Source organism: Equus asinus, chromosome 13 (genome assembly GCF_041296235.1).
Source record: "Equus asinus isolate D_3611 breed Donkey chromosome 13, EquAss-T2T_v2, whole genome shotgun sequence".
NCBI classification, from domain to species: domain Eukaryota; kingdom Metazoa; phylum Chordata; class Mammalia; order Perissodactyla; family Equidae; genus Equus; species Equus asinus.
The window spans coordinates 10,657,471-10,672,186 of NC_091802.1; positions in this window are offsets into that span (position 1 = coordinate 10,657,471).

Here is a 14,716-nt window from a genome sequence, read left to right on the forward strand (position 1 = left end):
GTATATTTATTAATGCTATTTTAGGATGTGTTTCTGCTACCTCATTTTGTATTTTCTATTTACTGTACTTTCTTTCTACTTCTTTCCATCTTTGGAATTGTTCAAAATTTTCTTCCTTCAATTGAAAAGTTTGGATTTTCTACTTTTCATTGGTGGGATCAAATTATTCTTTAGAAAAATAATACATTCCATTTATACCCTTCTCATTATTAACCCTGACTTATTATGATCCTTACTTATGTTTATTCTTGCCCGCGTCAATTTCTTAAGCTTAAAAAAATCTATATGTTTCCTTAGGCAAGACAAGTACCTTAGCAAACTTCCATCACCTCCAGCCTTTCCTCCTTGTGCAAGTTCCCCACATCCCTTCCTCAGCCATACTCCTAGTCTGGGGCTTTATTTTTTAATTATCTGATATATATTTTTTTCAGGGAAGAAACATTGCTAATTTAAGTAACATTACACTTTTCTAAAATACATTCTCCCTTTGACTTTGCATACCTCAATGCTTCATCCCAGACTCATTTCTCACCCTACTGAGGTACTTCTCTTAAAAATGCTTTCAAGGGAGATAGAGTTCTGGAATGGTGAAGTGAGGACCTTGGTGAGCCACTCTCCCACAAAAAAACCCCAAAATACTAGCAAAATCAATGATTTAAGAATTCTGGAAATGTACCAAAGCCACCAGATGAACTGAAAATCACCTATCCAAGAGAAACTACCGAACTTCAATAAGACACTGGTGTCTGTCACTCTTTAACTTGGAGCTTTTCCCGTCCTCTTTCTCTCCCCAGTTTGGTGGCCCAGAATCCATGAAAAGTCAGCCGTCTCAGAGCTAATGGAGAAGACTGACTTCGTTCAGATCTCTGTTAAAAGCCCCGTCTCTAGTCACAGTCAACATTTTGTCCACACTAGGTACCTGGACAATCTCCATTCCCAAGGTGTTGGGGCAATTTGACTTGACGCACAGCTTAGCTCAAGGGGGAAATAAAAACTCTCCCTAGGGCAGCATCAAAAACAATCGCGATCTGCTGGCAACATCTCAGCTGCCTAAGGCTGTGATTTTTGTTGGAGCCAACAAGAGCCTAGCCAACAACAACAAACGTTTAAAAGTGAGCCCTGGAGAGCTAGAAAACCACAGGGAACTTTGAAAAGCTCCAAGTATTCCTGGGGATCTAGAGGGAGGTGCACATGTACATGCTTGGGAAACACCTTGGAAAGAAGAAAGCCCAGTCGCTCACCTCATGCTGACCTTCAGGCCCTGTGCACTCAGGACATGAAAGCTGAGGTAGCTTTGTAAACTTCCTGAAGTTTGAATGTGTGCCTTCAGACACAGATCCCCTTGTCAAAGGGTGGAAGACATATAGACAAGGCAGTTAAGGAAATCTGCAGACCAATCGTTGGCTCACTGCTAAATTATGCTGAACTGGGAGTGAGCCCTAGGAAACCAGACTTAAAAATAAAAACTTTTAAAAAAATTAAAAAGGCTAACAGAGAACTCAAGGGCTGCACACTGCAGGGAATATAGAGTCTGCAAAATTAACTCAGGAAATTCACCAAACAAAGAAGCAGCCACAAGAAAAACAATAACAAAAAACCAGCAACAACAACAAACTTGGGGAGAGGGAATCTGGTTTCAAGTTGTTAACAACATATTATTTTAAATGTCTAGTTTTTGACAAAAATTTACAAAATATGTGAAGAAATAGAAAAGCATGTCACATACACAGTAAAATAAACAGCCAACAGGAAATGGGGGCACAGATTCTTAATTTAGTAGATAAAGACTTTACATCAGCTATTATAAATATGCTTAGGGGCCAGCCTGGTGGCACAGCGGTTAAGTTCGCACATTCCACTTCTCTGCAGCCTGGGGTTCACTGGTTTGGATCCTGGGTGTGGACATGGCACAGCATGGCAAAAGCCATGCTGTGGTAGGCGTCCCATGTATAAAGTAGAGGAAGATGGGCATGGATGTTAGCTCAGGGCCAGTCTTCCTCAGCAAAAAGAGAAGGATTGGCAATAGTTAGCTCAGGGCTAATCTTCCTCAAATAAATAAATATATTTAAAGAACTTAAGGATATCATGTCTAAAGAATTAAAGGCAGGTATAACAACAATGCCTCACCAAATAGAGAATATCAACAAAAAAATAGAAATAACTCCAAGTAGAATAATTCAAAGAGATCCACATCTAGACACATCATAGTCCAACTAGTGAAAGTCAAAGACAAAGAGAAAATCTTGAAAGCAGTAAAAGAAAAGCCATTTACCATGTACAAGGGAGCCTCAATAAGATTAACAGATGACTTCTGGTCAGAAACCATGGAGGCAGAAGACAGTGGAATGACATCTTCAAAGTGCTGGAAGAAAAAGACCATCAATCAAGAATTCTATACCCAGCAAAAGTCTCCTTCAAAAAGGAAGGAGAAATTAAGATATTTACAGGTAAACAAAAACAGAGAACTCATCACTAGCAGGCCTTCCTAGAAATACTAAAGGGAGTCCTTCCAGCTGAGATGAAAGGACATTAGACAGCAAGTTGAACCCACACGAAGAAATAAAGAGCACTAGTAAAGATAACTATATAGATAAATATAAAAGACAGTATAAACATATTTTTGTTATATCTCTTTTCTTCTATCTGATCTAAAAACAACTGCATAAAGCAATAATTATAAACCTGTATTGGTGGGCTTATAATGTATAAAGATGTCATTTGTATGACAATAATAGCACAAAGAAGGAGTTAGGGAATGGAGGTATACTGGGGCAAAATTTTTGTAGACCATTGAAATTAAGTTAGTATCAATCCAAACTAGATTGTTTGAAAATAAAATGCTAATTGTAATCCCAAGGGCAGCCACTAAGAAAATAATTTGTTAAATGGTTTCAAAGACGGTTTTGATGTGGTAAACTTTTTGAGGATTTATGTGCCTGACAATATTTTTAATTCATGGTCCTATTTAATAATAGCTAAAATGCATTAAAAAACTTCTAGAATTTGAAAACTTCTTGTCTCGTGAAGGAGAGAAATGGCATGGTCTGGACCCTGATCTTGGTATCTGGCCCTCTTCTGCTCTAGACTGCCATTTGAGAAAGACAGAGAGATGCATCCCACCACTTGCTGCCTCGCTAGGGCTTTCCTCCTAGCTTTTGTGTCTGGCTCAGGGATCCATCAAGCTTCCTCCCGCCTCTGTAGCGTCTCCAGGAACAGGAGCAAAGAGCCTCTCCTGGTTTGCAATCTTGCAGGAAACCTGAAGTTAGCCTCATTTGGAATCCTGGCTTTGCCGTTGCTAAAAATGAAGTCACATCTCTAAGTCTCTATTTTTTTTTTCTTTTACATAATGTGAAGTTTGGAGAAGATGATCTCAAGTTGTTCTAGCTCTGAAATTCTGTGATTCCATGTGGTGAATGAAGAGGCGGCAGGTAAAAGACGCTGAGATATTTTGAGACCATACAGTTTCCAAGGAGACAAAGAGACATAATGGGGAACACCCAACAAGAGAGAGTTATTAGCAAGAACAGATGTCAATTTTGGAGGATGGAATGTCAATCAAGTCTCAAGGAACACAGAGAAGAGGGAGGATGTTGGCAGAGGTTCACAAGAGAAAGGGAAAACCGCTGATTGAAGGGGGGTTTGGAGGAGAAGCAGTAAGTGTTGAGAATGACTAACATGATTAACCACCATGGGAGCAGAGGCAATATTCTCTTTTTAACTTATTAATAAATATTTCTGACATAACAAAAATACACAGAATAATATAATGAACACTTGTGTCCCCAGTGCCTGATCTAAATTATTACTCATTACCAATTTATAGAAACTTTCCCTCCATCACAACCAACAGGCAGTAACCATTATCCTGAATTTGTTGTTGATCATTCTCAGTAGTCATTCACACTTTTACTACATGTGCATGAATGCAAAGGCAATATTTTTTCTTTAAACAATCAGCTTTGATGTTTGTGCAAGGCAGTGGCCTCACTGAACCCAGCCATCTTTTCACAGAGTGATTCTGTTGTTTTATTTTGGCAGTTTGCTGAGGCTGAGGACAACAGGCCCCTTCTGAGGCGGTTTTAAGGATGTTTGAAGACCGAGGAGTATGACTATTGAAATAGTATGATTATTGTTTGAGGTAAAGCAAAGCGTCCTTACTGAAGGGGTCCCAGGCTAGGAAAACAATAAAATGGATGGAATAACTCAGATCAGAGCATGAGAAGCATCTTCCTACTCATTGGAGTCTCTCATAGGTGACGAGCTCACTGGCAGAAGCTCCCACCCACGTGGGAAAGGGCCACGCTCCTGGAGCATCGAGGTCAGAAGGAAAGAGACCATTTCAGTGCTGTTCAGCAGAGTGTTCGTTTGGACCAGTGGGAATTCTCTTCCCAGAAACACCAGCATTGGGAAACCAGGCATCAAAACACAGCAGGGAGTCATTTACCAGTTCAGGGACAAGCCGCAGAGCAGGCTGAGGCTTGGGGCCACGCTCCAAGATCAGAGTTGGCCCATGATGAGCCAGTGAGATGAATACAGACAAAGTTCTGCCTCTTCCTTTCCCTGTAAGAGGCTCTTAAAACTGCCTCTGGAGGGGCCTGTCATCCTCAGCCTCAGCAAACCGCCAAAATGAAATAACAGAATCATTCCATGAAAAGATGACCGGGTTCAGCGAGGCCACTGCCTTGCACAATTCTATTAGTGAAAACCCACCTGGGCCATCTTTAGAAGTCTGATCTGCAGGGAACATGACTAAGCCCTGGATCAGTGTTAGCAAACAGATTAAAATGCACTCCCATCCGCACTAAATGTAATTTGGGGAGAAAAAGCAAGAGAATTTTTACAATTTTGCTCTTGAAATTGTCTATGAATAACTCATTTAATTCTCAATTTGCTTTTATTTTTTCCCCAAAATCTGTGCATAACTGGGAATTCTTGAGAAGTGAGGAAATCAAATCCACAGATTACTTTCAAATGTGTGAAATGCTGTCTGAATGCTAAAGTTAACAACTCATGAAGCTGGAATATTACATTTGTATGCATTTAATTAAACATTCATTCTCTATTTTATGGTTTCCGTTCTGCATTTTAGAACCAGTAATCATTTCCAGGCTTCAAACATTGTTGCAGGTTCTTGAAAAGCTCATAGACCCTAGGCCCTGGGCCCTGGGCCCACAAAGCCTGGAGAATAAACAACCCAGTTGAGGAGATGTTATGAGAAGTGCCTGGGTCTGTGGGCACTGACTGGCTCCTTTGTCCCAACTCCCCACCCCTTCCCGCTCATGGTCACTTGAGGTGGTAGTGAGGGCAGTATCCTGAAGACAACATCCCCAGATCACCAGAGTTTGTTGATTCCCTGCTTCCTCCCTCAACCAAGGGAACAGTGGGGACCTTGTTTTGTTCCCTGCTGCACCTCCAGTCTAGAAGAGCGCCAGGCACATTGCAGGTACTCAACGTAAGTATTTGTTGCACGCATAGTTACCTCTGGGAAATGGGATCGAATGGTAGATAAATAAGGCTCCAGCTATGTCTAGATTGTTTGAATGATGTATAACGAGAATGCATTCACTTATTATCCCTCTAATTCAAAAATAACGTAATTGCACAATGAGGTATCACCTCTCACCCATCAGGATGGCAACTATCAAAAAACGGGAATAACAGGTGTTGGTGAGGATGTGGAGAAATTGGAACCCTTGTGCATTGCTGGTGGGAATGTAAAATGGTGCGGCTGCTATGGAAAACAGTATGGAGTTTCCTCAACTGGAAATAGAACTACCACATGATCCAGCAATCCCATTTTTGGCTATATACCCAAAAGAACTGAAGAAATATTTGGCCTACATGTTTATAGCATCATTCACAATAGGCAAAAGGTGGATGCAACTCAAATGTCCAAAGACAGATGAATAGATAAGCAAAATGTGGTGTACATATATGCAACAAAATATTATTCTGCTTTAAAAAGGAAGGCAATCTTGTCACATTCTCCAACATGGATGAACCTTGAGGACATCATCCTTAGTGAAATGAGGCAGTCACAAAAGGACAAATACTGTATGATTCCACTTAAATGAGATACTGAGAGTAGTCAGAATCATAGAACCAGAAAATAGAATAGTGGCTGCAAGGGGCTGGGGGGAGGTGGGGATGGGGAGTTGTTGATTGACAGGTATAGAGTTTCAGGTTTGCAAGATGAAAATGTTCCAGAGATTGGTTGTATGACAATATGAATCTATCTAACAAAACTGAACAGTACACTTAAAAATGGTTAAGATGGTACATTTTATATGTGTATTTTACCACAATTAAAAATAAACAAAATTTTAAAATAACATAATTCTAAAAGTAAATGGGTCGGAATACACTTATAATTTTAAGTTTAGAATACTTTTTTAAACAAAACAAAAAAAGTCCCCTCAAAATAAACAAATGATCAACACATTGGGCTAGATAAATATTTCAAATTTCCATGATAAAAGAAATCATAAACAAAATAAAAGACAAACAATAGGCTGGGAGAAAATATTTGCATATATACGTTGGGCAGTATTGATCATAAGAGAAAACTATTGTATGGGAGGAGGGAAGTGACTTGGATTTAGTTAGTAGAAATCAAATTACTAAAGTCAATGAATTCAGAGGAGACACCAGGAGAAACAAATAAGACAAGGAGGAGGCGGTTGCATAGTGTTGATGTGTTTGTGATCACAAAAGTCACCGAGCTGAGAACACAATTATTCAAGCAAATGGAACTGTGCAGGCACCACTCCAGGCTGGCTCCATCACAGGACCTCGCCTATGTCACTGATGCCATAAACCACATGCAAATAAGGCAAGTAAAGTCTGAGAGGAGTCTGGGAAGAGTTCGTGCAGTGTCAAAGAATGAGCCCACAAACAAGTGGACTTCGGTTGTTAATAAGAGTCTGCACTGAGTCTGAGAGCTCAAAACATTCTCGGGGACTGCAGGTCTGCTGTATCTCCTGTGATGTGGCTACAGGGTAAAAAGACCAAAGTTGCCTCCCCTCTTCTGCTTGGTGCTGTCTCTGCTCTCAAGAAGGTAAAGCTCATTCTCCTAGTGACGTGCTGAGTCGGCTTAGGGTACTAGGAATTGGTCACCTTGCCCTTGGTTGCCTTCCCCGCCTCTTGTTGCATCTAATGCAGGGCAATCCACTCAAAAATATTAGGGTGCGTAGAAGAGAGCATCAAAATTGTAGGATTACTATCCAGAATACATAAAGATCTCCTATAAATCAATAAAAATACAAAACAACTCAATTTTTAATGTGCATTGGATATGAACAAGAAACACACAGAAGAAATGGCTATGTATATGAAAAGATTCATAGCTTCACTAATAATCAGTGAAATTAATTTAAAACAACAATGAAGTATCATTTTCACCTATCAGACTGGCAAAAAAAATTAAAGATTGGTAACAAACAGTGTTGGTGAGGATGCAGGCAAATAAAGATTCCATATACTTTTGGTCAGAACTTAAACTTCAAAGTCTTCAGAGACTCAGATATGACTTATGCACCTCATTGCATCAAGGTCATATTCCGGCAGCTCTCACCAGGGCAGAAAAGAGAATAGTGTCATTTTCATTGGATATCCTGCTACATAATTTATTTTTACATTTAACTCTAATCTGTAATTTAAATTTGTATACTCTCAAACAACCACTGGGTCAAAGAGGAAAATCAAAAGGCAACTTAAAAAATATCTCGAGACAAATGAAAACAAGAACAAAACTTACGGAATGTAGCAAAAACAATACTAAGAGGGAAGTTTATAGTAATAAATGCCTACATTAGAAAACAAGAAAGATCTCAAATAAGCAACTTAACTTTACACCTCAAGGAATTAGAAAAAGAAGAGCAAACTAAACCCAAAGTTAGCAGAAGAAAGGAAATAATAAAGATCGAGCAGAAATAAATCTAATAGAGAACAGGAGAACAATAGAAAAAAATCATAAAACTGAGTTGATTTTTTGAAAAAATAAAATCAACAAATCCTTAGCTAGACTAACTAAGAAAAAAAGAGAGAAGACTCAAATAAATAAAATCAGAAATGAAAGGGGAGACATTAAAACAGACATCTTGGAAATAAAAAAGATCATAAGGGACTGTTATGAACAATAATATGCAAACAAATTGGATAACCTTGAAGAACTGGATACTTTCCCAGAAACATACAACCTACCAAGATTGAATTAAGAAGAAATAGAAAGTCTTGGGGCTGGCCCCGTGGCCGAGTGGTTAGGTTCGCGCGCTCCGCTGCAGGCGTCCCAGTGTTTCGTTGGTTCGAGTCCTGGGCACGGACATGGCACTGCTCGTCAGACCACGCTGAGGCAGCGTCCCACATGCCACAACTAGAAGAACCCACAACGAGAAATATACAACTATGTACTGGGGGGCTTTGGGGAGAAAAAGGAAAAAATAAAATCTTTAAAAAAAAAAAAAAAGAAGAAGAAGAAGAAGAAATAGAAAGTCTGAACAGACCAATAACAAATAAGGAAATTGAAGTGGTAATCTAAAAGCTCCCAACAGGCTGGCCCGGTGGCACAGCGGTTAAGTGCGCACATTCCACTTTGGCAGCCCAGGGTTCACAGGTTCGGATCCCAGGTGAGGACATCGCACCGCTCAGCAAGCCATGCTGTGGTAGGCGTCCCACATATTAAAAAAAAGCGGAGGAAGATGGGTGTGGATGTTAGCTCAGGGCCAGTCTTCCTCAGTGAAAAGAGGAGGATTGGCATCAGTTAGCTCAGGGCTAATCTTCCTCAAAAAATAAAATAAATAAAAAATAAAATAAAAGCTCCCAACACAGAAAAGCCCCGGACCAGATGGCTCCATGGCTGAATTCTACCAAACATTCAAAGAGTTAACACCAATCCTTCTTAAACTCTTCCAAAAATAAAAGAGGGAATGCTTTCAACTCATTTCATGAGGCCAGCATCACCCTGATACCAAAGTCAGACAAAGACACCACAAGAAAAGCAAACTACAGGCCAACATCTCTGATGAACATAGACGCAAAAATCCTCAATAAAACACTAGCAAACCAAATTCAACAACTCATTAGCAAACCAAATTCAACAACTCATCAGAAAGATTATACACTATGACCAAGTGGGATTGATCCCTGGGAAGCAAGCCTGGTTTAACATACAAAAGTCAATCAATGTGACACACCTTATGTGCAGAATGAAAGATAAAGACATGATCATCTCAATAAATGCAGAAAAAGCATTTGACAAAGTTTAACATGCATGCATGATAAAAACCCTCAAAAAAATAGGTATAAAAGGAAATTTCCTCAACACAATGAAGGCAATTCATGAAAAGCCCCCAGTTAATGTCATAATCAATAGGTGAAAACTGAAAGCTTTTCTTGTAAATCCATTACAAGGTAAGGATGCCCACTCTCACCACTTTTATTTGACATAGTGGAAGTCCTAGAGAGAGCAATCAGACAATAAAAAGAAAGAAAAGGCATCCAAATCAGAAAAGAAGTAAAATTGTCTGTTTACAGATGACATGATCTTATATGTAGAAAATCCTAAAGACTCCATTAAAAAAATGTTAGAACTTATAGATGAATTCAGTACAGTTGCAGGGTATAAAAATCAGTTTATTTTCTTTACACCAACAATGATCTCTCCGAAAAGGAAATTCAAAAAAAAAAATCCTATTTACAATAGCATCAAAAAGAATAAAATACTTAAGAATAAATTTGACCAAGAAGGTGAAAGATCTATACACTGAAAACTATACAATGTTAATGAAATAAATTGTAGAAGACACAAATAAATGGAATTCCATGCTCATGGATTGGAAGAATTAATACTGGTAAAATATCCATTCTACCCAAAGCCATATACAAATTCAACACAATCCTCACCAAAATTCCAATGGTATTTTTCACAGAAATAGAAAAAACATTTCTAAAATTCGTGAGGAACCACAAAAGATCCTGAATAGCTAAAGTAATCATGAGAAAGAAGAACAGAGTTGGAGGTATTACACTTCCTGATTTCAAATTATATTACAAACTATAGTCATCAAAACAGTATGATACTAGCATAAAAGCAGACACATACACCAATGGAACAGAATAGAAAGTCCAGACATAAACCCAAGCATAATATGGTCAACTAATTTTCAGCAAGGGTGTCAAGGATACACAATGGGAAATGGATAGTCTCTTCAATAGAAGGTGCTAAGAAAACTGGATATCCACATACAAAGGAATGAGATTGGATCCTTACTTTACACCATAAACAACCCAATTAAAAAATGAGCAAAGGACTTGAACATTTTTCCAAAGAAGACATACAAATGGCCAACAGGTATATGAAAAGATGCTCAGTATCTCTAATCATCAGGGAAATGCAAATCAAAACCATGAGCTATCACCTCACACCTGCTAAGATGGTTATTATCAAAAAAATAAAAAATAAGTGTTGGCAAGGATGTGGAGAAAAGAGAATCCTAGCACACTGTTGGTGATAGTGTAAATTGGTACAGCCATTATGGAAAACGGTATGGAAGTTCCTCAAAAAATTGAAGATAGAACTACCATATCAGCCAGCAATCCCTCTCTTGGAAATCAATCCAAAGGAAATGAAATTAGTACCTCAAAGAGATACCTGTTCTCCTATGCTCATTGCAGCATTATTCACAGTAGCCAAGACATGTAATCAACCTAAGTATCCATCAACCGATGAATGGATAAAGAAATTGCGGTATATATATGGACAATGGAATATTACTCAGTCTTAAAAAAGGAGATCTTACCATTTGCAACAACATGGATGAACCTGGAGGACATTATACCATGTGAAATAAGCCAGACACAGACAGACACAAACTGCATAATCTCACTGATATGTGGAACCTAAAAAAGTCAAATATGTAGAAGCAGAGAGTAGAACTGTGGTACCAGAGGCCGGATGTGGGGCAAATAGGGAAATATTGGTCTAAACAAAGTTGCAATTATGTAGGACGAATAAGTCTAGAGATGTAATGTATAGCATGGTGACTATAGCTAATGATACTGTATTGAATGCTGGAAATTTGCTGCTAGTAGATTTCAGGTGCTCTCGCCACACGCAAAAATAGTAACTGTGTGAGGAGATGATATGTTGATTAGCTTGATCATTTCACTATGTCTATGTATACCAAATCATCATGTTGTACTCCTTAAATATATACAGTTATTTTTAAAATAAAATGAATAAATTGGTATATATTTTTCTTTTTTCCAAATAATTAGCTAGTTACCCTAGCACCGTTTGTTGAATAATCTACACTTTCTCTACTGGTTGAATGCCCCAATATAATGCATATTACTTACATAAACGTGTGTCTATTTCTGGGCTTTTCTATTCTGTTACATTGTATCAAGGATCACAAACTGGAGCCATGTGAGCCCAATCAGACCTCCAGATGTGTGCTTTGACTTGCTTTGTTTTTGGCCAGAGGTGATTTTTAAACTGTGAGTTTTAACGACTTCAGGCAGTTCAGAGTCAACCGTGTCTTAGGCCAAGTTACTAGCCAGAGCCCTGAGGGCATCTGAGGTTTTTCTGCCTGGAGAGAAACTAGCAACATGTTGTTTTAATATTTGTATCTTTGTAACACCTTTTAGTATGGGGCAGTGGACATTTTCTCTCATTATTCTTCCTTTTCAATATTTCCTTAAGTACTCTAATTCTCCAAATGAACTTTTACATTATTTTGTCAGCTTCTGGAGACAAAATCCTCTCTGGGATTTTGACTACAATCACATCAAATTCCTAAATTCATTTGGATGGAATTTGCATCTTGACAACATTGGGTCATCATTCAGAAATTTTGTCTCTATTCTTCTCTTATATCCCTCAGTAAAAATTTTTTTTTCTTTTTAAAGGTCCTACATATTTCTTGTTAAATTTACTTCTAAGAATTTTCTTTTGATGCTGCCAATACAAATGGATATCTTTTTCTATTATTTTTTCAAGATTACAAAAGTAACATATAGTCATTGTCAAAAATAAATAAATAAACGATACAGGAATGTAAAGAATAAAAAGTGAAAGAACCATTCAAAATACTCCCCCATGCCATTTCTGTCCCCAGAGATATGGTAATATCCTTCTAGAGCTTTTTCTATACTTACAATACACACACGTGTGCACAGACACTGACTAGATCACACTATACACACTGTTCTGCATCTTGCTTTTGTCACATGGCAATTTATCATAGATACCTCTCCACGTCCACACCTATAAATCAACTTCACTCTCCTCATAAATTGCACTGTGTTACATTAAATTCGAATCATTTTTCATTAATTAACCATTCTCTTGGATTTTCACAGTACAGGATCACAGCATTTGCCGTTATGTTAAAAAAAAAAAGAAAGAAAAATTTTGTTGGTTTTTTGCAATTGCTAGAACATCCAAAACAATGTTAAATGATTGTAGTGACAGAAGAAAGTCCTTCATGTCCCTAACTTTAACAAGAACATCTCTAGTGTAAGTTTTAATGTTATCTGTTGGGTTCAGATATTTTTTATCATGTTAGTAAAGTGCCTTTGTATACTAATAGTTTTTTTAAAATCAGGATGATGCTGGATTTTTCAGTGCTATGTTGGCATCTATCACAATGATCTTAAGTCTTTTCTCTTGAGACATAGTGATAGAACTAATTTTATTAACAGATTTCCTAATATTAAACCATTGTTGTATTCATGGTCCTGGTGAATTAGTCTCTTAACATTGCACTAAATTAAATTTGATGTTTCCGTTAAGATTTTCATACACGAGACTGTGATCAGCCTGGGGTTTTTTTTTTTTTTTTTTTTCCTCTCTTTGTCTGCAATTGATTTCTTTATAAAGCTCTGCCTTCAGCTCACTTCCAAACATCCTTTTAATTCTCAAAAGGAGTGCGGCACAAACGGGTTTGATGTTCATCAAATTAGTTTCCTCTTCCTGGGAACACAGCTAAACTACGTCATTAGCCCCTTGCAATCTAACTGGCCATGTGACCCACCAAAGGTCAGTGAATGGAACTGGTGATGAACTTAAGAGCAGAAGAGCCTTTTCTGTGCTTCCTCTCATTCCCCTTCCACAGTGACCTTGGAGGTCAGGGAGCTGCAAGATGGAAGGGGCTGAGACCATTGCTCCCTGCTTGGAAGAGAATCTCCCAGGAGAGCCACCCTGCTACAAAAATCCACATGGGACCTTGTGAAGCCCTTGGGACTTGAGGTTGTTTGTTACACCAACTAACATCAACATACTTGACCAGTACAAAGAGTTTTCCATAGCATCCATTTTGAAACATACTTAATATAATTTATCTACCTGATTCCATCGAAGTGGAATATAAGACATATATGGAATGGAATACAACATAGACAAAAAGTGGTGTCCTCACACCCAATACTCATGCAATATTCAGCACTCTGGTCTCTACTGTGTATGTATGGCAGGATAATACTTTTGAGATATTAACCTACATCTTTTTTTCTGCTAATATTTACCCCCTCCCCCTTTTTAAGCAAATAATTGTCTCAGAGGGAGGATGGGACAGGACAGAAAACAGAAAATATTATGTCTATTGGTTTCTAACAACCTAAACCCATCGGGAGCTTTTACTACATGGCTCAGAGGCAAATATTAAGACGGGAAAGTGGTGTGGGGGGAGAAAGCTGGGCTCACCCAAGGAGGGAAGAGGAGGGGAGTTGGGGAGAGCACAGACTTCTGTGAATCCCAGACAGCCCTGCATCTCACCTCAGAGCCTCTGGGAAGGCAGTGAGACCGAGAGAGGGATGGTGGTGAGTGATGGGGATAAAGATTCTCACGACTCTCATGCAAGGCGCAAAGGAAGCAGCCGAAAGAGCTCCCAGACGGGAGGGGTACATGGGCAGGAGAAGAGGATGTCTTAGCAGCTACCACGTGCACCCTGGACCACTTGATTCCATAGATACAACCGAGGACATGTCCGTATACCAGGGCAAACAGGTGATTCCAGAAACAGAGAGCCTCTTCCCTGAGGGCTGGCATTACACAGCCCCCTCAGGGGAAAAGGAGGGAAACCCCAAAGGGACTGCACGACATTCTAGGGATAAACAAGGAGAGAAACACACTCCTTTGAGGAGCTTGCAATCATTATTGGTGTTCTTGTTGACACTCTGCTGGGTCTGCTTCTTTGGGGCGCTCCCAGGGGAGAACCATCTTTGGTTGAGGGGCTCAGGGTGGGGAGGGGACGGTGAGAGGGTAGGTGAGTGGCTGTGTCCTGGGTGGGGTGGGGGCTATCCTGCCTGTGCGGAGCCCACTGGGCTGGCTGGAAACGGCGGGCGCCGAGGGGAGGCAGCGGGGTGAGAACGGCAGAGCCATCCCCCCTTCCTCCTCCTCCGGGGGCGAGGGCGGGCGGCCAGCAGGGGGCGCCAGAGGACCGGCAGTGTCGCGGGAGCGGGGTGCGGGCTCGGGACACCGCCCCGGCGAGAGCCTCAGCCGGCCGCCCTCCCCCGCGAGAGGGGCCGCGCGCGCCGTGGGCCGGTGGGCCGGGGACAGGGAGGACGGAGGGAGCCCGGGACTGTGCCCGGCAGCCGCGCGCTCGACGTCACGGCCGTTACCTCCCGCCAGGACCAGGGAGCCCGCCTCACACACGGTCTCGAGTTTAGACGCTGGACCTCGGGCCACGTGAGCTTATGCCCAGTGCTCTGACGGATC